This window comes from Triturus cristatus, chromosome 3_1 (genome assembly GCF_964204655.1).
Source record: "Triturus cristatus chromosome 3_1, aTriCri1.1, whole genome shotgun sequence".
Lineage (NCBI taxonomy): Eukaryota > Metazoa > Chordata > Amphibia > Caudata > Salamandridae > Triturus > Triturus cristatus.
In genome coordinates this window covers 947585897-947607192 of record NC_140583.1, presented here as the reverse complement: position 1 = coordinate 947607192, position 21296 = coordinate 947585897, and positions in this window count along the sequence as shown.

Sequence of the window (21296 nt, the reverse complement as noted above, 5' to 3'; positions counted from 1 at the left end):
TTTAAGCATGGGATTAGCACAGTGCCATCCACGCCGAGATAGAAAAGGACAAAGACTTTTGCCATTTGTATAGCAAAGTCTTTAAGCATAGGACTAGCACAGTACTGTCCCTGCCCAGCTGTAAAACGACAAAAGCCAATTACCACTTCAGGCACAGTATTACAGCTTTGAATCGGTAAAATACCAACCAAGCCAACCTGAAATGAGTAAAAGCAACCCCTGACACTGTGTTTCACTATAATTAGAGCTCTTCAGAGAGGTATAGCTTTGTCCAGACACAAGGGAGCACCCAGTATAAGGCAAAGAAATACCCTTTCAGGCATAGAGTGACGAATAAATTATGCAAAAAAGAAAAGCAGAGAACTCTGGGTAGTTCTCAAGTTTAGATGAAAAGCAGCTCCTGTATGGAGCACTCTCTACACCTGCGACACTCTAGATCTGCTCAACTCAAATGTCTATTTTTCTATCAAAGTTTTTAAGAATGGGATTAGCACAGTGCCATCCACGCCGAGATAGAAAAGGACAAAGTCTTTTGCCATTTGTACAGCAAAGTCTTTAAGCATAGGACTAGCACAGTACTGTCCTTGCCGAGCTGTAAAATGACAAAAGCCAATTACCACTTCAGGCACAGTATTACAGCTTTGAATCGGTAAAATACCAACCAAGTCAACCTGAAATGAGTAAAAGCAACCCCTGACACTGTGTTTCGCTCTAATTAGAGCTCTTCAGAGAGGTATAGCTTTGTCCAGACACCAGGGAGCACCCAGTATAAGTCAACGAAATACCCTTTCAGGCATAGAGTGACAAATAAATTATGCAAAAAAGAAAAGCAGAGAACTCTGGGTAGTTCTCAAGTTTAGGTGGAAAGCAGCTCCTGTATGGAGCACTCTCAACACCAGCGACACTCTAGATCTGCTCACCTCAAATGTCTGTTTTTCTATCAAAGTTTTTAAGCATGGGATTAGCACAGTGCCATCCACGCCGAGATAGAAAAGGACAAAGTCTTTTGCCATTTGTACAGCAAAGTCTTTAAGCATAGGACTAGCACAGTACTGTCTTTGCCGAGCTGTAAAATGACAAAAGCCAATTACCACTTCAGGCACAGTATTATAGCTTTGAATCGGTAAAATACCAACCAAGCCAACCTGAAATGAGTAAAAGCAACCCCTGACACTGTGTTTCGCTCTAATTAGAGCTCTTCAAGAGGTATAGCTTTGTCCAGACACAAGGGAGCACCCAGTATAAGTCAAAGAAATACCCTTTCAGGCATAGAGGGACGAATAAATTATGCAAAAAAGAAAAGCAGAGAACTCTGGGTAGTTCTCAAGTTTAGGTGGAAAGCAGGTCCTGTATGGAGCACTCTCAACACCAGCGACACTCTAGATCTGCTCACCTCCAATGTCTGTTTTTCTATCAAAGTTTTTAAGCATGGGATTAGCACAGTGCCATCCACGCTGAGATAGAAAAGGACAAAGTCTTTTGCCATTTGTACAGCAAAGTCTTTAAGCATAGGACTAGCACAGTACTGTCCTTGCCGAGCTGTTAAATGACAAAAGCCAATTACCACTTCAGGCACAGTATTACAGCTTTGAATGGGTTAAATACCAACCAAGCCAACCTGAAATGAGTAAAAACCAACCCCTGACACTGTGTTTCGCTCTAATTAGAGCTCTTCAGAGAGGTATAGCTTTGTCCAGACACAAGGGAGCACCCAGTATAAGTCAAAGAAATACCCTTTCAGGCATAGAGTGACAAATAAATTGTGCAAAAAAGAAAAGCAGAGAACTCTGGGTAGTTCTCAAGTTTAGGTGGAAAGCAGGTCCTGTATGGAGCACTCTCAACCCCAGCGACACTCTAGATCTGCTCAACTCAAATGTCTGTTTTTCTATCAAAGTTTTTAAGCATGGGATTAGCACAGTGCCATCCACGCCGAGATAGAAAAGGACAAAGTCTTTTGCCATTTGTACAGCAAAGTCTTTAAGCATAGGACTAGCACAGTACCGTCCTTGCCGAGCTGTAAAATGACAAAAACCAAATACCACTTCAGGCACAGTATTACAGCTTTGAATCGGTAAAATACCAACCAAGTCAACCTGAAATGAGTAAAAGCAACCCCTGACACTGTGTTTCGCTCTAATTGGAACTCTTCAGAGAAGTATAGCTTTGTCCAGACACAAGGGAGCACCCAGTATAAGTCAATGAAATACCCTTTCAGGCATAGAGTGACGAATAAATTATGCAAAAAAGAAAAGCAGAGAACTCTGGGTAGTTCTCAAGTTTAGGTGGAAAGCAGCTCCTGTATGGAGCACTCTCAACACCAGCGACACTCTAGATCTGCTCACCTCAAATGTCTGTTTTTCTATCAAAGTTTTTAAGCATGGGATTAGCAGAGTGCCATCCACGCCGAGATAGAAAAGGACAAAGACTTTTGCCATTTGTATACAAAAGTCTTTAAGCATAGGACTAGCACAGTACTGTCCTTGCCCAGCTGTAAAATGACAAAAGCCAATTACCACTTCAGGCACAGTATTACAGCTTTGAATCGGTAAAATACCAACCAAGCCAACCTGAAATGAGTAAAAGCAACCCCTGACACTGTGTTTCGCTCTAATTAGAGCTCTTCAGAGAGATATAGATTTGTCCAGACACAAGGGAGCACCCAGTATAAGTCAAAAAAATACCCTTTCAGGCATAGAGTGACGAATAAATTATGCAAAAAAGAAAAGCAGAGAACTCTGGGTAGTTCTCAAGTTTAGGTGGAAAGCAGCTCCTGTATGGAGCACTCTCAACACCAGCGACACTCTAGATCTGCTCACCTCAAATGTCTGTTTTTCTATCAAAGTTTTTAAGCATGGGATTAGCACTGTGCCATCCACGCCGAGATAGAAAAGGACAAAGTCTTTTGCCATTTGTACAGCAAAGTCTTTAAGCATAGGACTAGCACAGTACTGTCCTTGCCGAGCTGTTAAATGACAAAAGCCAATTACCACTTCAGGCACAGTATTACAGCTTTGAATGGGTTAAATACCAACCAAGCCAACCTGAAATGAGTAAAAACCAACCCCTGACACTGTGTTTCGCTCTAATTAGAGCTCTTCAGAGAGGTATAGCTTTGTCCAGACACAAGGGAGCACCCAGTATAAGTCAAAGAAATACCCTTTCAGGCATAGAGTGACAAATAAATTGTGCAAAAAAGAAAAGCAGAGAACTCTGGGTAGTTCTCAAGTTTAGGTGGAAAGCAGGTCCTGTATGGAGCACTCTCAACCCCAGCGACACTCTAGATCTGCTCAACTCAAATGTCTGTTTTTCTATCAAAGTTTTTAAGCATGGGATTAGCACAGTGCCATCCACGCCGAGATAGAAAAGGACAAAGTCTTTTGCCATTTGTACAGCAAAGTCTTTAAGCATAGGACTAGCACAGTACCGTCCTTGCCGAGCTGTAAAATGACAAAAGCCAAATACCACTTCAGGCACAGTATTACAGCTTTGAATCGGTAAAATACCAACCAAGTCAACCTGAAATGAGTAAAAGCAACCCCTGACACTGTGTTTCGCTCTAATTGGAACTCTTCAGAGAAGTATAGCTTTGTCCAGACACAAGGGAGCACCCAGTATAAGTCAATGAAATACCCTTTCAGGCATAGAGTGACGAATAAATTATGCAAAAAAGAAAAGCAGAGAACTCTGGGTAGTTCTCAAGTTTAGGTGGAAAGCAGCTCCTGTATGGAGCACTCTCAACACCAGCGACACTCTAGATCTGCTCACCTCAAATGTCTGTTTTTCTATCAAAGTTTTTAAGCATGGGATTAGCAGAGTGCCATCCACGCCGAGATAGAAAAGGACAAAGACTTTTGCCATTTGTATACAAAAGTCTTTAAGCATAGGACTAGCACAGTACTGTCCTTGCCCAGCTGTAAAATGACAAAAGCCAATTACCACTTCAGGCACAGTATTACAGCTTTGAATCGGTAAAATACCAACCAAGCCAACCTGAAATGAGTAAAAGCAACCCCTGACACTGTGTTTCGCTCTAATTAGAGCTCTTCAGAGAGATATAGATTTGTCCAGACACAAGGGAGCACCCAGTATAAGTCAAAAAAATACCCTTTCAGGCATAGAGTGACGAATAAATTATGCAAAAAAGAAAAGCAGAGAACTCTGGGTAGTTCTCAAGTTTAGGTGGAAAGCAGCTCCTGTATGGAGCACTCTCAACACCAGCGACACTCTAGATCTGCTCACCTCAAATGTCTGTTTTTCTATCAAAGTTTTTAAGCATGGGATTAGCACTGTGCCATCCACGCCGAGATAGAAAAGGACAAAGTCTTTTGCCATTTGTACAGCAAAGTCTTTAAGCATAGGACTAGCACAGTACTGTCCTTGCCGAGCTGTAAAATGACAAAAGCCAATTACCACTTCAGGCACAGTATTACAGCTTTTAATCGGTAAAATACCAACCAAGCCAACCTGAAATGAGTAAAAGCAACCCCTGACACTGTGTTTCGCTCTAATTAGAGCTCTTCAGAGAGGTATAGCTTTGTCCAGACACAAGAGAGCACCCAGTATAAGTCAAAGAAATACCCTTTCAGGCTTAGAGTGACAAATAAATTATGCAAAAAAGAAAAGCAGAGAACTCTGGGTAGTTCTCAAGTTTAGGTGAAAAGCAGCTCCTGTATGGAGCACTCTCAACACCAGCGACACTCTAGATCTGCTCACCTCAAATGTCTGTTTTTCTATCAAAGTTTTTAAGCATGGGATTAGCACAGTGCCATACACACCGAGATAGAAAAGGACAAAGTATTTTGCAATTTGTACAGCAAAGTCTTTAAGCGTAGGACTACCACAGTACTGTCCTTGCAGAGCTGTAAAATGACAAAAGCCAATTACCACTTCAGGCATAGTATTACAGCTTTGAATCGGTAAAATACCAACCAAGCCAACCTGAAATGAGTAAAAGCAACCCCTGATACTGTGTTTCACTCTAATTAGAGCTCTTCAGAGAGGTATAGCTTTGTCCAGACACAAGGGAGCACCCAGTATAAGGCAAAGAAATACCCTTTCAGGCATAGAGTGACGAATAAATTATGCAAAAAGGAAAAGCAGAGAACTCTGGGTAGTTCTCAAGTTTAGATGAAAAGCAGCTCCTGTATGGAGCACTCTCTACACCTGCGACACTCTAGATCTGCTCACCTCAAATGTCTGTTTTTCTATCAAAGTTTTTAAGCATGGGATTAGCACAGTGCCATCCACGCCGAGATAGAAAAGGACAAAGTCTTTTGCCATTTGTACAGCAAAGTCTTTAAGCATAGGACTAGCACAGTACTGTCCTTGCCGAACTGTAAAATGATAAAAGCCAATTACCACTTCAGGCACAGTATTACAGCTTTGAATCGGTAAAATACCAACCAAGCCAACCTGAAATGAGTAAAAGCAAACCCTGACACTGTGTTTCGCTCTAATTAGAACTCTTCAGAGAGATATAGATTTGTCCAGACACAATGGAGCACCCAGTATAAGTCAAAGAAATACCCTTTCAGGTATAGAGTGACGAATAAATTATGCAAAAAAGAAAAGCAGAGAACTCTGGGTAGTTCTCAAGTTTAGGTGGAAAGCAGCTCCTGTATGGAGCACTCTCTACACCTGCGACACTCTAGATCTGCTCACCTCAAATGTCTGTTTTTCTATCAAAGTTTTTAAGCATGGGATTAGCACAGTGCCATCCACGCCGAGATAGAAAAGGACAAAGACTTTTGCCATTTGTATAGCAAAGTCTTTAAGCATAGGACTAGCACAGTACTGTCCTTGCCCAGCTGTAAAATGACAAAAGCCAATTACCACTTCAGGCACAGTATTACAGCTTTGAATCGGTAAAATACCAACCAAGCCAACCTGAAATGAGTAAAAGCAACCCCTGACACTGTGTTTCGCTCTAATTAGAACTCTTCAGAGAGATATAGATTTGTCCAGACACAAGGGAGCACCCAGTATAAGTCAAAGAAATACCCTTTCAGGCATAGAGTGACGAATAAATTATGCGAAAAAGAAAAGCAGAGAACTCTGGGTAGTTCTCAAGTTTAGGTGGAAAGCAGGTCCTGTATGGAGCACTCTCAACACCAGCGACACTCTAGATCTGCTCACCTCCAATGTCTGTTTTTCTATCAAAGTTTTTAAGCATGGGATTAGCACAGTGCCATCCACGCTGAGATAGAAAAGGACAAAGTCTTTTGCCATTTGTACAGCAACGTCTTTAAGCATAGGACTAGCACAGTACTGTCCTTGCCGAGCTGTAAAATGACAAAAGCCAATTACCACTTCAGGCACAGTATTACAGCTTTGAATGGGTAAAATACCAACCAACCCCTGACACTGTGATTCGCTCTAATTAGAGCTCTTCAGAGAGGTATAGCTTTGTCCAGACACAAGGGAGCACCCAGTATAAGTCAAAGAAATACCCTTTCAGGCATAGAGTGACAAATAAATTGTGCAAAAAAGAAAAGCAGAGAACTCTGGGTAGTTCTCAAGTTTAGGTGGAAAGCAGGTCCTGTATGGAGCACTCTCAACCCCAGCGACACTCTAGATCTGCTCAACTCAAATGTCTGTTTTTCTATCAAAGTTTTTAAGCATGGGATTAGCACAGTGCCATCCACGCCGAGATAGAAAAGGACAAAGTCTTTTGCCATTTGTACAGCAAAGTCTTTAAGCATAGGACTAGCACAGTACTGTCATTGCCGAGCTGTAAAATGACAAAAGCCAATTACCACTTCAGGCACAGTATTACAGCTTTGAATCGGTAAAATACCAACCAAGTCAACCTGAAATGAGTAAAAGCAACCCCTGACACTGTGTTTCGCTCTAATTAGAGCTCTTCAGAGAGGTATAGCTTTGTCCAGACACAAGGGAGCACCCAGTATAAGTCAATGAAATACCCTTTCAGGCATAGAGTGATGAATAAATTATGCAAAAAAGAAAAGCAGAGAACTCTGGGTAGTTCTCAAGTTTAGGTGGAAAGCAGCTCCTGTATGGAGCACTCTCAACACCAGCAACACTCTAGATCTGCTCACCTCAAATGTCTGTTTTTCTATCAAAGTTTTTAAGCATGGGATTAGCACAGTGCCATCCACGCCGAGATAGAAAAGGACAAAGTCTTTTGCCATTTGTACAGCAAAGTCTTTAAGCATAGAACTAGCACAGTACTGTCCTTGCCAAGCTGTAAAATGACAAAAGCCAATTACCACTTCAGGCACAGTATTACAGCTTTGAATCGGTAAAATACCAACCAAGCCAACCTGAAATGAGTAAAAGCAACCCCTGACACTGTGTTTCGCTCTAATTAGAGCTCTTCAGAGAGGTATAGCTTTGTCCAGACACAAGAGAGCACCCAGTATAAGTCAAAGAAATACCCTTTCAGGCATAGAGTGACAAATAAATTATGCAAAAAAGAAAAGCAGAGAACTCTGGGTAGTTCTCAAGTTTAGGTGAAAAGCAGCTCCTGTATGGGGCACTCTCAACACCTGCGACACTCTAGATCTGCTCACCTCAAATGTCTGTTTTTCTATCAAAGTTTTTAAGCATGGGATTAGCACAGTGCCATCCACACCGAGATAGAAAAGGAAAAAGTCTTTTGCCATTTGTACAGCAAAGTCTTTAAGCATAGGACTAGCACAGTACTGTCCTTGCCGAACTGTAAAATGATAAAAGCCAATTACCACTTCAGAGACAGTATTACAGCTATGAATCAGTAAAATACCAACCAAGCCAACCTGAAATGAATAAAAGCAACCCCTGACACTGTGTTTCATTCTAATTAGAGCTCTTCAGAGAGGTATAGCTTTGTCCAGACACAAGGGAGCATCCAGCGTAAGTCAAAGAAATACCCTTTCAGGCATAGAGTGACAAATAAATTATGCAAAAAAGAAAAGCAGAGAACTCTGTGTAGTTCTCAAGTTTAGGTGGAAAGCAGCTCCTGTATGGAGCACTCTCAACACCAGCGACACTCTAGATCTGCTCACCTCAAATGTCTGTTTTTCAATCAAAGTTTTTAAGCATGGGATTAGCACAGTGCCATCCACGCCGAGATAGAAAAGGACAAAGTCTTTTGCCATTTGTACAGCAAAGTCTTTAAGCATAGGACTAGCACAGTACTGTCCTTGCCAAGCTGTAAAATGAGAAAAGCCAATTACCCCTTCAGGCACAATATTACAGCTTTGAATCGGTAAAATACCAACCAAGCCAACCTGAAATGAGTAAAAGCAACCCCTGACACTGTGTTTCATTCTAATTAGAGTTCTTCAGAGAGGTATAGCTTTGTCCAGACACAAGGGAGCACCCAGTGTAAGTCAAAGAAATACCCTTTCAGGCATAGAGTGACAAATAAATTGTGCAAAAAAGAAAAGCAGAGAACTCTGAGTAGTTCTCAAGTTTAGGTGGAAAGCAGCTCCTGTATGGAGCACTCTCAACACCAGCGACACTTTAGATCTGCTCACCTCAAATGTCTGTTTTTCTATCAAAGTTTTTAAGCATGGGATTAGCACAGTGCCATCCACGCCGAGATAGAAAAGGACAAAGTCTTTTGCCATTTGTACAGCAAAGTCTTTAAGCATAGGACTAGCACAGTACTGTCCTTGCCCAGCTGTAAAATGACAAAAGCCAATTACCCCTTCAGGCACAGTATTACAGCTTTGAATCGGTAAAATACCAACCAAGCCAACCTGAAATGAGTAAAAGCAACCCCTGACACTGTGTTTCGCTCTAATTAGAGCTCTTCAGTGAGGTATAGCTTTGTCCAGACACAAGGGAGCACCCAGTATAAGTCAAAGAAATACCCTTTCAGGCATAGAGTGACAAATAAATTATGCAAAAATGAAAAGCAGAGAACTCTGGGTAGTTCTCAATTTTAGGTGGAAAGCAGCTCCTGTATGGAGCTCTCTCAACACCAGCGACACTCTAGATCTGCTCACCTCAAATGTCTGTTTTTCCATCAAAGTTTTTAAGCATGGGATTAGCACAGTGCCATCCACGCCGAGATAGAAAAGGACAAAGTCTTTTGCCATTTGTACAGCAAAGTCTTTAAGCATAGGACTAGCACAGTACTGTCCTTGCCGAACTGTAAAATGATAAAAGCCAATTACCACTTCAGGCACAGTATTACAGCTTTGAATCGGTAAAATACCAACCAAGCCAACCTGAAATGAGTAAAAGCAACCCCTGACACTGTCTTTCGCTCTAATTAGAACTCTTCAGAGAGATATAGATTTGTCCAGACACAAGGGAGCACCCAGTATAAGTCAAAGAAATACCCTTTCAGGCATAGAGTGACGAATAAATTATGCAAAAAAGAAAAGCAGAGAACTCTGGGTAGTTCTCAAGTTTAGGTGGAAAGCAGCTCCTGTATGGAACACTCTCTACACCTGCGACACTCTAGATCTGCTCACCTCAAATGTCTGTTTTTCTATCAAAGTTTTTAAGCATGGGATTAGCACAGTGCCATCCACGCCGAGATAGAAAAGGACAAAGACTTTTGCCATTTGTATAGCAAAGTCTTTAAGCATAGGACTAGCACAGTACTGTCCTTGCCCAGCTGTAAAATGACAAAAGCCAATTACCACTTCAGGCACAGTATTACAGCTTTGAATCGGTAAAATACCAACCAAGCCAACCTGAAATGAGTAAAAGCAACCCCTGACACTGTGTTTCGCTCTAATTAGAGCTCTTCAAGAGGTATAGCTTTGTCCAGACACAAGGGAGCACCCAGTATAAGTCAAAGAAATACCCTTTCAGGCATAGAGTGACGAATAAATTATGCAAAAAAGAAAAGCAGAGAACTCTGGGTAGTTCTCAAGTTTAGGTGGAAAGCAGCTCCTGTATGGAGCACTCTCAACACCAGCAACACTCTAGATCTGCTCACCTCAAATGTTTGTTTTTCTATCAAAGTTTTTAAGCATGGGATTAGCACAGTGCCATCCACGCCGAGATAGAAAAGGACAAAGTCTTTTGCCATTTGTACAGCAAAGTCTTTAAGCATAGGACTAGCACAGTACTGTCCTTGCCGAGCTGTAAAATGACAAAAGCCAATTACCACTTCAGGCACAGTATTACAGCTTTTAATCGGTAAAATACCAACCAAGCCAACCTGAAATGAGTAAAAGCAACCCCTGACACTGTGTTTCGCTCTAATTAGAGCTCTTCAGAGAGGTATAGCTTTGTCCAGACACAAGAGAGCACCCAGTATAAGTCAAAGAAATACCCTTTCAGGCATAGAGTGACAAATAAATTATGCAAAAAAGAAAAGCAGAGAACTCTGGGTAGTTCTCAAGTTTAGGTGAAAAGCAGCTCCTGTATGGGGCACTCTCAACACCTGCGACACTCTAGATCTGCTCACCTCAAATGTCTGTTTTTCTATCAAAGTTTTTAAGCATGGGATTAGCACAGTGCCATCCACACTGAGATAGAAAAGGAAAAAGTCTTTTGCCATTTGTACAGCAAAGTCTTTAATCATAGGACTAGCACAGTACTGTCCTTGCCGAACTGTAAAATGATAAAAGCCAATTACCACTTCAGGCACAGTATTACAGCTATGAATCAGTAAAATACCAACCAAGCCAACCTGAAATGAATAAAAGCAACCCCTGACACTGTGTTTCATTCTAATTAGAGCTCTTCAGAGAGGTATAGCTTTGTCCAGACACAAGGGAGCATCCAGCGTAAGTCAAAGAAATACCCTTTCAGGCATAGAGTGACAAATAAATTATGCAAAAAAGAAAAGCAGAGAACTCTGGGTAGTTCTCAAGTTTAGGTGGAAAGCAGCTCCTGTATGGAGCACTCTCAACACCAGCGACACTCTAGATCTGCTCACCTCAAATGTCTGTTTTTCTATCAAAGTTTTTAAGCATGGGATTAGCACAGTGCCATCCACGCCGAGATAGAAAAGGACAAAGTCTTTTGCCATTTGTACAGCAAAGTCTTTAAGCATAGGACTAGCACAGTACTGTCCTTGCCAAGCTGTAAAATGACAAAAGCCAATTACCCCTTCAGGCACAGTATTACAGCTTTGAATCAGTAAAATACCAACCAAGCCAACCTGAAATGAGTAAAAGCAACCCCTGACACTGTGTTTCGCTCTAATTAGAGCTCTTCAGAGAGGTATAGCTTTGTCCAGACACAAGGGAGCACCCAGTATAAGTCAAAGAAATACCCTTTCAGGCATAGAGGGACGAATAAATTATGCAAAAAAGAAAAGCAGAGAACTCTGGGTAGTTCTCAAGTTTAGGTGGAAAGCAGCTCCTGTATGGAGCACTCTCAACACCAGCGACACTCTAGATCTGCTCACCTCCAATGTCTGTTTTTCTATCAAAGTTTTTAAGCATGGGATTAGCACAGTGCCATCCACGCTGAGATAGAAAAGGACAAAGTCTTTTGCCATTTGTACAGCAACGTCTTTAAGCATAGGACTAGCACAGTACTGTCCTTGCCGAGCTGTAAAATGACAAAAGCCAATTACCACTTCAGGCACAGTATTACAGCTTTGAATGGGTAAAATACCAACCAACCACTGACACTGTGATTCGCTCTAATTAGAGCTCTTCAGAGAGGTATAGCTTTGTCCAGACACAAGGGAGCACCCAGTATAAGTCAAAGAAATACCCTTTCAGGCATAGAGTGACAAATAAATTGTGCAAAAAAGAAAAGCAGAGAACTCTGGGTAGTTCTCAAGTTTAGGTGGAAAGCAGGTCCTGTATGGAGCACTCTCAACCCCAGCGACACTCTAGATCTGCTCAACTCAAATGTCTGTTTTTCTATCAAAGTTTTTAAGCATGGGATTAGCACAGTGCCATCCACGCCGAGATAGAAAAGGACAAAGTCTTTTGCCATTTGTACAGCAAAGTCTTTAAGCATAGGACTAGCACAGTACTGTCCTTGCCGAGCTGTAAAATGACAAAAGCCAATTACCACTTCAGGCACAGTATTACAGCTTTGAATCGGTAAAATACCAACCAAGTCAACCTGAAATGAGTAAAAGCAACCCCTGACACTGTGTTTCGCTCTAATTAGAACTCTTCAGAGAGGTATAGCTTTGTCCAGACACAAGGGAGCACCCAGTCTAAGTCAATGAAATACCCTTTCAGGCATAGAGTGACGAATACATTATGCAAAAAAGAAAAGCAGAGAACTCTGGGTAGTTCTCAAGTTTAGGTGGAAAGCAGCTCCTGTATGGAGCACTCTCAACACCAGCGACACTCTAGATCTGCTCACCTCAAATGTCTGTTTTTCTATCAAAGTTTTTAAGCATGGGATTAGCACAGTGCCATCCACGCCGAGATAGAAAAGGAAAAAGTATTTTGCCATTTGTACAGCAAAGTCTTTAAGCATAGGACTAGTACAGTACTGTCCTTGCCGAACTGTAAAATGATAAAAGCCAATTACCACTTCAGGCAGAGTATTACAGCTATGAATCAGTAAAATACCAACCAAGCCAACCTGAAATGAATAAAAGCAACCCCTGACACTGTGTTTCATTCTAATTAGAGCTCTTCAGAGAGGTATAGCTTTGTCCAGACACAAGGGAGCATCCAGCGTAAGTCAAAGAAATACCCTTTCAGGCATAGAGTGACAAATAAATTATGCAATAAAGAAAAGCAGAGAACTCTGGGTAGTTCTCAAGTTTAGGTGGAAATCAGCTCCTGTATGGAGCACTCTCAACACCAGCGACACTCTAGATCTGCTCACCTCAAATGTCTGTTTTTCTATCAAAGTTTTTAAGCATGGGATTAGCACAGTGCCATCCACGCCGAGATAGAAAAGGACAAAGTCTTTTGCCATTTGTACAGCAAAGTCTTTAAGCATAGGACTAGCACAGTACTGTCCTTGCCAAGCTGTAAAATGACAAAAGCCAATTACCCCTTCAGGCACAGTATTACAGCTTTGAATCGGTAAAATACCACCCAAGCCAACCTGAAATGAGTAAAAGCAACCCCTGACACTGTGTTTCATTCTAATTAGAGCTCTTCAGAGAGGTATAGCTTTGTCCAGACACAAGGGAGCACCCAGTGTAAGTCAAAGAAATACCCTTTCAGGCATAGAGTGACAAATAAATTGTGCAAAAAAGAAAAGCAGAGAACTCTGGGTAGTTCTCAAGTTTAGGTGGAAAGCAGCTCCTGTATGGAGCACTCTCAACACCAGCGACACTCTAGATCTGCTCACCTCAAATGTCTGTTTTTCTATCAAAGTTTTTAAGCATGGGATTAGCACAGTGCCATCCACGCCGAGATAGAAAAGGACAAAGTCTTTTGCCATTTGTAGAGCAAAGTCTTTAAGCATAGGACTAGCACAGTACTGTCCTTGCCCAGCTGTAAAATGACAAAAGCCAATTACCACTTCAGGCACAGTATTACAGCTTTGAATCGGTAAAATACCAACCAAGCCAACCTGAAATGAGTAAAAGCAACCCCTGACACTGTGTTTCGCTCTAATTAGAGCTCTTCAGTGAGGTATAGCTTTGTCCAGACACAAGGGAGCACCCAGTATAAGTCAAAGAAATACCCTTTCAGGCATAGAGGGACGAATAAATTATGCAAAAAAGAAAAGCAGAGAACTCTGGGTAGTTCTCAAGTTTAGGTGGAAAGCAGCTCCTGTATGGAGCACTCTCAACACCAGCGACACTCTAGATCTGCTCACCTCAAATGTCTGTTTTTCTATCAAAGTTTTTAAGCATGGGATTAGCACAGTGCCATCCACGCCGAGATAGAAAAGGACAAAGTCTTTTGACATTTGTACAGCAAAGTCTTTAAGCATAGGACTAGCACAGTACTGTCCTTACCGAGCTGTAAAATGACAAAAGCCAATTACCACTTCAGGCACAGTATTACAGCTTTGAATCGGTAAAATACCATCCAAGCCAACCAGAAATGAGTAAAAGCAACCCCTGACACTGTGTTTCGCTCTAATTAGAGCTCTTCAGAGAGGTATAGCTTTGTCCAGACACAAGGGAGCACCCAGTATAAGTCAAAGAAATACCCTTTCAGGCATAGAGGGACGAATAAATTATGCAAAAAAGAAAAGCAGAGAACTCTGGGTAGTTCTCAAGTTTAGGTGGAAAGCAGCTCCTGTATGGAGCACTCTCAACACCAGCGACACTCTAGATCTGCTCACCTCAAATGTCTGTTTTTCAATCAAAGTTTTTAAGCATGGGATTAGCACAGTGCCATCCACGCCGAGATAGAAAAGGACAAAGTCTTTTGCCATTTGTACAGCAAAGTCTTTAAGCATAGGACTAGCACAGTACTGTCCTTGCCAAGCTGTAAAATGACAAAAGCCAATTACCCCTTCAGGCACAATATTACAGCTTTGAATCGGTAAAATACCAACCAAGCCAACCTGAAATGAGTAAAAGCAACTCCTGACACTGTGTTTCATTCTAATTAGAGTTCTTCAGAGAGGTATAGCTTTGTCCAGACACAAGGGAGCACCCAGTGTAAGTCAAAGAAATACCCTTTCAGGCATAGAGTGACAAATAAATTGTGCAAAAAAGAAAAGCAGAGAACTCTGAGTAGTTCTCAAGTTTAGGTGGAAAGCAGCTCCTGTATGGAGCACTCTCAACACCAGCGACACTCTAGATCTGCTCACCTCAAATGTCTGTTTTTCTATCAAAGTTTTTAAGCATGGGATTAGCACAGTGCCATCCACGCCGAGATAGAAAAGGACAAAGTCTTTTGCCATTTGTACAGCAAAGTCTTTAAGCATAGGACTAGCACAGTACTGTCCTTGCCCAGCTGTAAAATGACAAAAGCCAATTACCCCTTCAGGCACAGTATTACAGCTTTGAATCGGTAAAATACCAACCAAGCCAACCTGAAATGAGTAAAAGCAAACCCTGACACTGTGTTTCGCTCTAATTAGAGCTCTTCAGTGAGGTATAGCTTTGTCCAGACACAAGGGAGCACCCAGTATAAGTCAAAGAAATACCCTTTCAGGCATAGAGTGACAAATAAATTATGCAAAAATGAAAAGCAGAGAACTCTGGGTAGTTCTCAATTTTAGGTGGAAAGCAGCTCCTGTATGGAGCTCTCTCAACACCAGCGACACTCTAGATCTGCTCACCTCAAATGTCTGTTTTTCCATCAAAGTTTTTAAGCATGGGATTAGCACAGTGCCATCCACGCCGAGATAGAAAAGGACAAAGTCTTTTGCCATTTGTACAGCAAAGTCTTTAAGCATAGGACTAGCACAGTACTGTCCTTGCCGAACTGTAAAATGATAAAAGCCAATTACCACTTCAGGCACAGTATTACAGCTTTGAATCGGTAAAATACCAACCAAGCCAACCTGAAATGAGTAAAAGCAACCCCTGACACTGTGTTTCGCTCTAATTAGAACTCTTCAGAGAGATATAGATTTGTCCAGACACAAGGGAGCACCCAGTATAAGTCAAAGAAATACCCTTTCAGGCATAGAGTGACGAATAAATTATGCAAAAAAGAAAAGCAGAGAACTCTGGGTAGTTCTCAAGTTTAGGTGGAAAGCAGCTCCTGTATGGAGCACTCTCTACACCTGCGACACTCTAGATCTGCTCACCTCAAATGTCTGTTTTTCTATCAAAGTTTTTAAGCATGGGATTAGCACAGTGCCATCCACGCCGAGATAGAAAAGGACAAAGACTTTTGCCATTTGTATAGCAAAGTCTTTAAGCATAGGACTAGCACAGTACTGTCCTTGCCCAGCTGTAAAATGACAAAAGCCAATTACCACTTCAGGCACAGTATTACAGCTTTGAATCGGTAAAATACCAACCAAGCCAACCTGAAATGAGTAAAAGCAACCCCTGACACTGTGTTTCGCTCTAATTAGAGCTCTTCAGAGAGGTATAGATTCGTCCAGACACAAGGGAGCACCCAGTATAAGTCAAAGAAATACCCTTTCAGGCATAGAGTGACGAATAAATTATGCAAAAAAGAAAAGCAGAGAACTCTGGGTAGTTCTCAAGTTTAGGTGGAAAGCAGCTCCTGTATGGAGCACTCTCAACACCAGCAACACTCTAGATCTGCTCACCTCAAATGTTTGTTTTTCTATCAAAGTTTTTAAGCATGGGATTAGCACAGTGCCATCCACGCCGAGATAGAAAAGGACAAAGTCTTTTGCCATTTGTACAGCAAAGTCTTTAAGCATAGGACTAGCACAGTACTGTCCTTGCCGAGCTGTAAAATGACAAAAGCCAATTACCACTTCAGGCACAGTATTACAGCTTTTAATCGGTAAAATACCAACCAAGCCAACCTGAAATGAGTAAAAGCAACCCCTGACACTGTGTTTCGCTCTAATTAGAGCTCTTCAGAGAGGTATAGCTTTGTCCAGACACAAGAGAGCACCCAGTATAAGTCAAAGAAATACCCTTTCAGGCATAGAGTGACAAATAAATTATGCAAAAAAGAAAAGCAGAGAACTCTGGGTAGTTCTCAAGTTTAGGTGAAAAGCAGCTCCTGTATGGGGCACTCTCAACACCTGCGACACTCTAGATCTGCTCACCTCAAATGTCTGTTTTTCTATCAAAGTTTTTAAGCATGGGATTAGCACAGTGCCATCCACACTGAGATAGAAAAGGAAAAAGTATTTTGCCATTTGTACAGCAAAGTCTTTAATCATAGGACTAGCACAGTACTGTCCTTGCCGAACTGTAAAATGATAAAAGCCAATTACCACTTCAGGCACAGTATTACAGCTATGAATCAGTAAAATACCAACCAAGCCAACCTGAAATGAATAAAAGCAACCCCTGACACTGTGTTTCATTCTAATTAGAGCTCTTCAGAGAGGTATAGCTTTGTCCAGACACAAGGGAGCATCCAGCGTAAGTCAAAGAAATACCCTTTCAGGCATAGAGTGACAAATAAATTATGCAAAAAAGAAAAGCAGAGAACTCTGGGTAGTTCTCAAGTTTAGGTGGAAAGCAGCTCCTGTATGGAGCACTCTCAACACCAGCGACACTCTAGATCTGCTCACCTCAAATGTCTGTTTTTCTATCAAAGTTTTTAAGCATGGGATTAGCACAGTGCCATCCACGCCGAGATAGAAAAGGACAAAGTCTTTTGCCATTTGTACAGCAAAGTCTTTAAGCATAGGACTAGCACAGTACTGTCCTTGCCAAGCTGTAAAATGACAAAAGCCAATTACCCCTTCAGGCACAGTATTACAGCTTTGAATCAGTAAAATACCAACCAAGCCAACCTGAAATGAGTAAAAGCAACCCCTGACACTGTGTTTCGCTCTAATTAGAGCTCTTCAGAGAGGTATAGCTTTGTCCAGACACAAGGGAGCACCCAGTATAAGTCAAAGAAATACCCTTTCAGGCATAGAGGGACGAATAAATTATGCAAAAAAGAAAAGCAGAGAACTCTGGGTAGTTCTCAAGTTTAGGTGGAAAGCAGGTCCTGTATGGAGCACTCTCAACACCAGCGACACTCTAGATCTGCTCACCTCCAATGTCTGTTTTTCTATCAAAGTTTTTAAGCATGGGATTAGCACAGTGCCATCCACGCTGAGATAGAAAAGGACAAAGTCTTTTGCCATTTGTACAGCAACGTCTTTAAGCATAGGACTAGCACAGTACTGTCCTTGCCGAGCTGTAAAATGACAAAAGCCAATTACCACTTCAGGCACAGTATTACAGCTTTGAATGGGTAAAATACCAACCAACCACTGACACTGTGATTCGCTCTAATTAGAGCTCTTCAGAGAGGTATAGCTTTGTCCAGACACAAGGGAGCACCCAGTATAAGTCAAAGAAATACCCTTTCAGGCATAGAGTGACAAATAAATTGTGCAAAAAAGAAAAGCAGAGAACTCTGGGTAGTTCTCAAGTTTAGGTGGAAAGCAGGTCCTGTATGGAGCACTCTCAACCCCAGCGACACTCTAGATCTGCTCAACTCAAATGTCTGTTTTTCTATCAAAGTTTTTAAGCATGGGATTAGCACAGTGCCATCCACGCCGAGATAGAAAAGGACAAAGTCTTTTGCCATTTGTACAGCAAAGTCTTTAAGCATAGGACTAGCACAGTACTGTCCTTGCCGAGCTGTAAAATGACAAAAGCCAATTACCACTTCAGGCACAGTATTACAGCTTTGAATCGGTAAAATACCAACCAAGTCAACCTGAAATGAGTAAAAGCAACCCCTGACACTGTGTTTCGCTCTAATTAGAACTCTTCAGAGAGGTATAGCTTTGTCCAGACACAAGGGAGCACCCAGTCTAAGTCAATGAAATACCCTTTCAGGCATAGAGTGACGAATACATTATGCAAAAAAGAAAAGCAGAGAACTCTGGGTAGTTCTCAAGTTTAGGTGGAAAGCAGCTCCTGTATGGAGCACTCTCAACACCAGCGACACTCTAGATCTGCTCACCTCAAATGTCTGTTTTTCTATCAAAGTTTTTAAGCATGGGATTAGCACAGTGCCATCCACGCCGAGATAGAAAAGGAAAAAGTATTTTGCCATTTGTACAGCAAAGTCTTTAAGCATAGGACTAGTACAGTACTGTCCTTGCCGAACTGTAAAATGATAAAAGCCAATTACCACTTCAGGCAGAGTATTACAGCTATGAATCAGTAAAATACCAACCAAGCCAACCTGAAATGAATAAAAGCAACCCCTGACACTGTGTTTCATTCTAATTAGAGCTCTTCAGAGAGGTATAGCTTTGTCCAGACACAAGGGAGCATCCAGCGTAAGTCAAAGAAATACCCTTTCAGGCATAGAGTGACAAATAAATTATGCAATAAAGAAAAGCAGAGAACTCTGGGTAGTTCTCAAGTTTAGGTGGAAATCAGCTCCTGTATGGAGCACTCTCAACACCAGCGACACTCTAGATCTGCTCACCTCAAATGTCTGTTTTTCTATCAAAGTTTTTAAGCATGGGATTAGCACAGTGCCATCCACGCCGAGATAGAAAAGGACAAAGTCTTTTGCCATTTGTACAGCAAAGTCTTTAAGCATAGGACTAGCACAGTACTGTCCTTGCCAAGCTGTAAAATGACAAAAGCCAATTACCCCTTCAGGCACAGTATTACAGCTTTGAATCGGTAAAATACCACCCAAGCCAACCTGAAATGAATAAAAGCAACCCCTGACACTGTGTTTCATTCTAATTAGAGCTCTTCAGAGAGGTATAGCTTTGTCCAGACACAAGGGAGCATCCAGCGTAAGTCAAAGAAATACCCTTTCAGGCATAGAGTGACAAATAAATTATGCAAAAAAGAAAAGCAGAGAACTCTGGGTAGTTCTCAAGTTTAGGTGGAAAGCAGCTCCTGTATGGAGCACTCTCAACACCAGCGACACTCTAGATCTGCTCACCTCAAATGTCTGTTTTTCTATCAAAGTTTTTAAGCATGGGATTAGCACAGTGCCATCCACGCCGAGATAGAAAAGGACAAAGTCTTTTGCCATTTGTACAGCAAAGTCTTTAAGCATAGGACTAGCACAGTACTGTCCTTGCCAAGCTGTAAAATGACAAAAGCCAATTACCCCTTCAGGCACAGTATTACAGCTTTGAATCAGTAAAATACCAACCAAGCCAACCTGAAATGAGTAAAAGCAACCCCTGACACTGTGTTTCGCTCTAATTAGAGCTCTTCAGAGAGGTATAGCTTTGTCCAGACACAAGGGAGCACCCAGTATAAGTCAAAGAAATACCCTTTCAGGCATAGAGGGACGAATAAATTATGCAAAAAAGAAAAGCAGAGAACTCTGGGTAGTTCTCAAGTTTAGGTGGAAAGCAGGTCCTGTATGGAGCACTCTCAACACCAGCGACACTCTAGATCTGCTCACCTCCAATGTCTGTTTTTCTATCAAAGTTTTTAAGCATGGGATTAGCACAGTGCCATCCACGCTGAGATAGAAAAGGACAAAGTCTTTTGCCATTTGTACAGCAACGTCTTTAAGCATAGGACTAGCACAGTACTGTCCTTGCCGAGCTGTAAAATGACAAAAGCCAATTACCACTACAGGCACAGTATTACAGCTTTGAATGGGTAAAATACCAACCAACCACTGACACTGTGATTCGCTCTAATTAGAGCTCTTCAGAGAGGTATAGCTTTGTCCAGACACAAGGGAGCACCCAGTATAAGTCAAAGAAATACCCTTTCAGGCATAGAGTGACAAATAAATTGTGCAAAAAAGAAAAGCAGAGAACTCTGGGTAGTTCTCAAGTTTAGGTGGAAAGCAGGTCCTGTATGGAGCACTCTCAACCCCAGCGACACTCTAGATCTGCTCAACTCAAATGTCTGTTTTTCTATCAAAGTTTTTAAGCATGGGATTAGCACAGTGCCATCCACGCCGAGATAGAAAAGGACAAAGTCTTTTGCCATTTGTACAGCAAAGTCTTTAAGCATAGGACTAGCACAGTACTGTCCTTGCCGAGCTGTAAAATGACAAAAGCCAATTACCACTTCAGGCACAGTATTACAGCTTTGAATCGGTAAAATACCAACCAAGTCAACCTGAAATGAGTAAAAGCAACCCCTGACACTGTGTTTCGCTCTAATTAGAACTCTTCAGAGAGGTATAGCTTTGTCCAGACACAAGGGAGCACCCAGTCTAAGTCAATGAAATACCCTTTCAGGCATAGAGTGACGAATACATTATGCAAAAAAGAAAAGCAGAGAACTCTGGGTAGTTCTCAAGTTTAGGTGGAAAGCAGCTCCTGTATGGAGCACTCTCAACACCAGCGACACTCTAGATCTGCTCACCTCAAATGTCTGTTTTTCTATCAAAGTTTTTAAGCATGGGATTAGCACAGTGCCATCCACGCCGAGATAGAAAAGGAAAAAGTATTTTGCCATTTGTACAGCAAAGTCTTTAAGCATAGGACTAGTACAGTACTGTCCTTGCCGAACTGTAAAATGATAAAAGCCAATTACCACTTCAGGCAGAGTATTACAGCTATGAATCAGTAAAATACCAACCAAGCCAACCTGAAATGAATAAAAGCAACCCCTGACACTGTGTTTCATTCTAATTAGAGCTCTTCAGAGAGGTATAGCTTTGTCCAGACACAAGGGAGCATCCAGCGTAAGTCAAAGAAATACCCTTTCAGGCATAGAGTGACAAATAAATTATGCAATAAAGAAAAGCAGAGAACTCTGGGTAGTTCTCAAGTTTAGGTGGAAATCAGCTCCTGTATGGAGCACTCTCAACACCAGCGACACTCTAGATCTGCTCACCTCAAATGTCTGTTTTTCTATCAAAGTTTTTAAGCATGGGATTAGCACAGTGCCATCCACGCCGAGATAGAAAAGGACAAAGTCTTTTGCCATT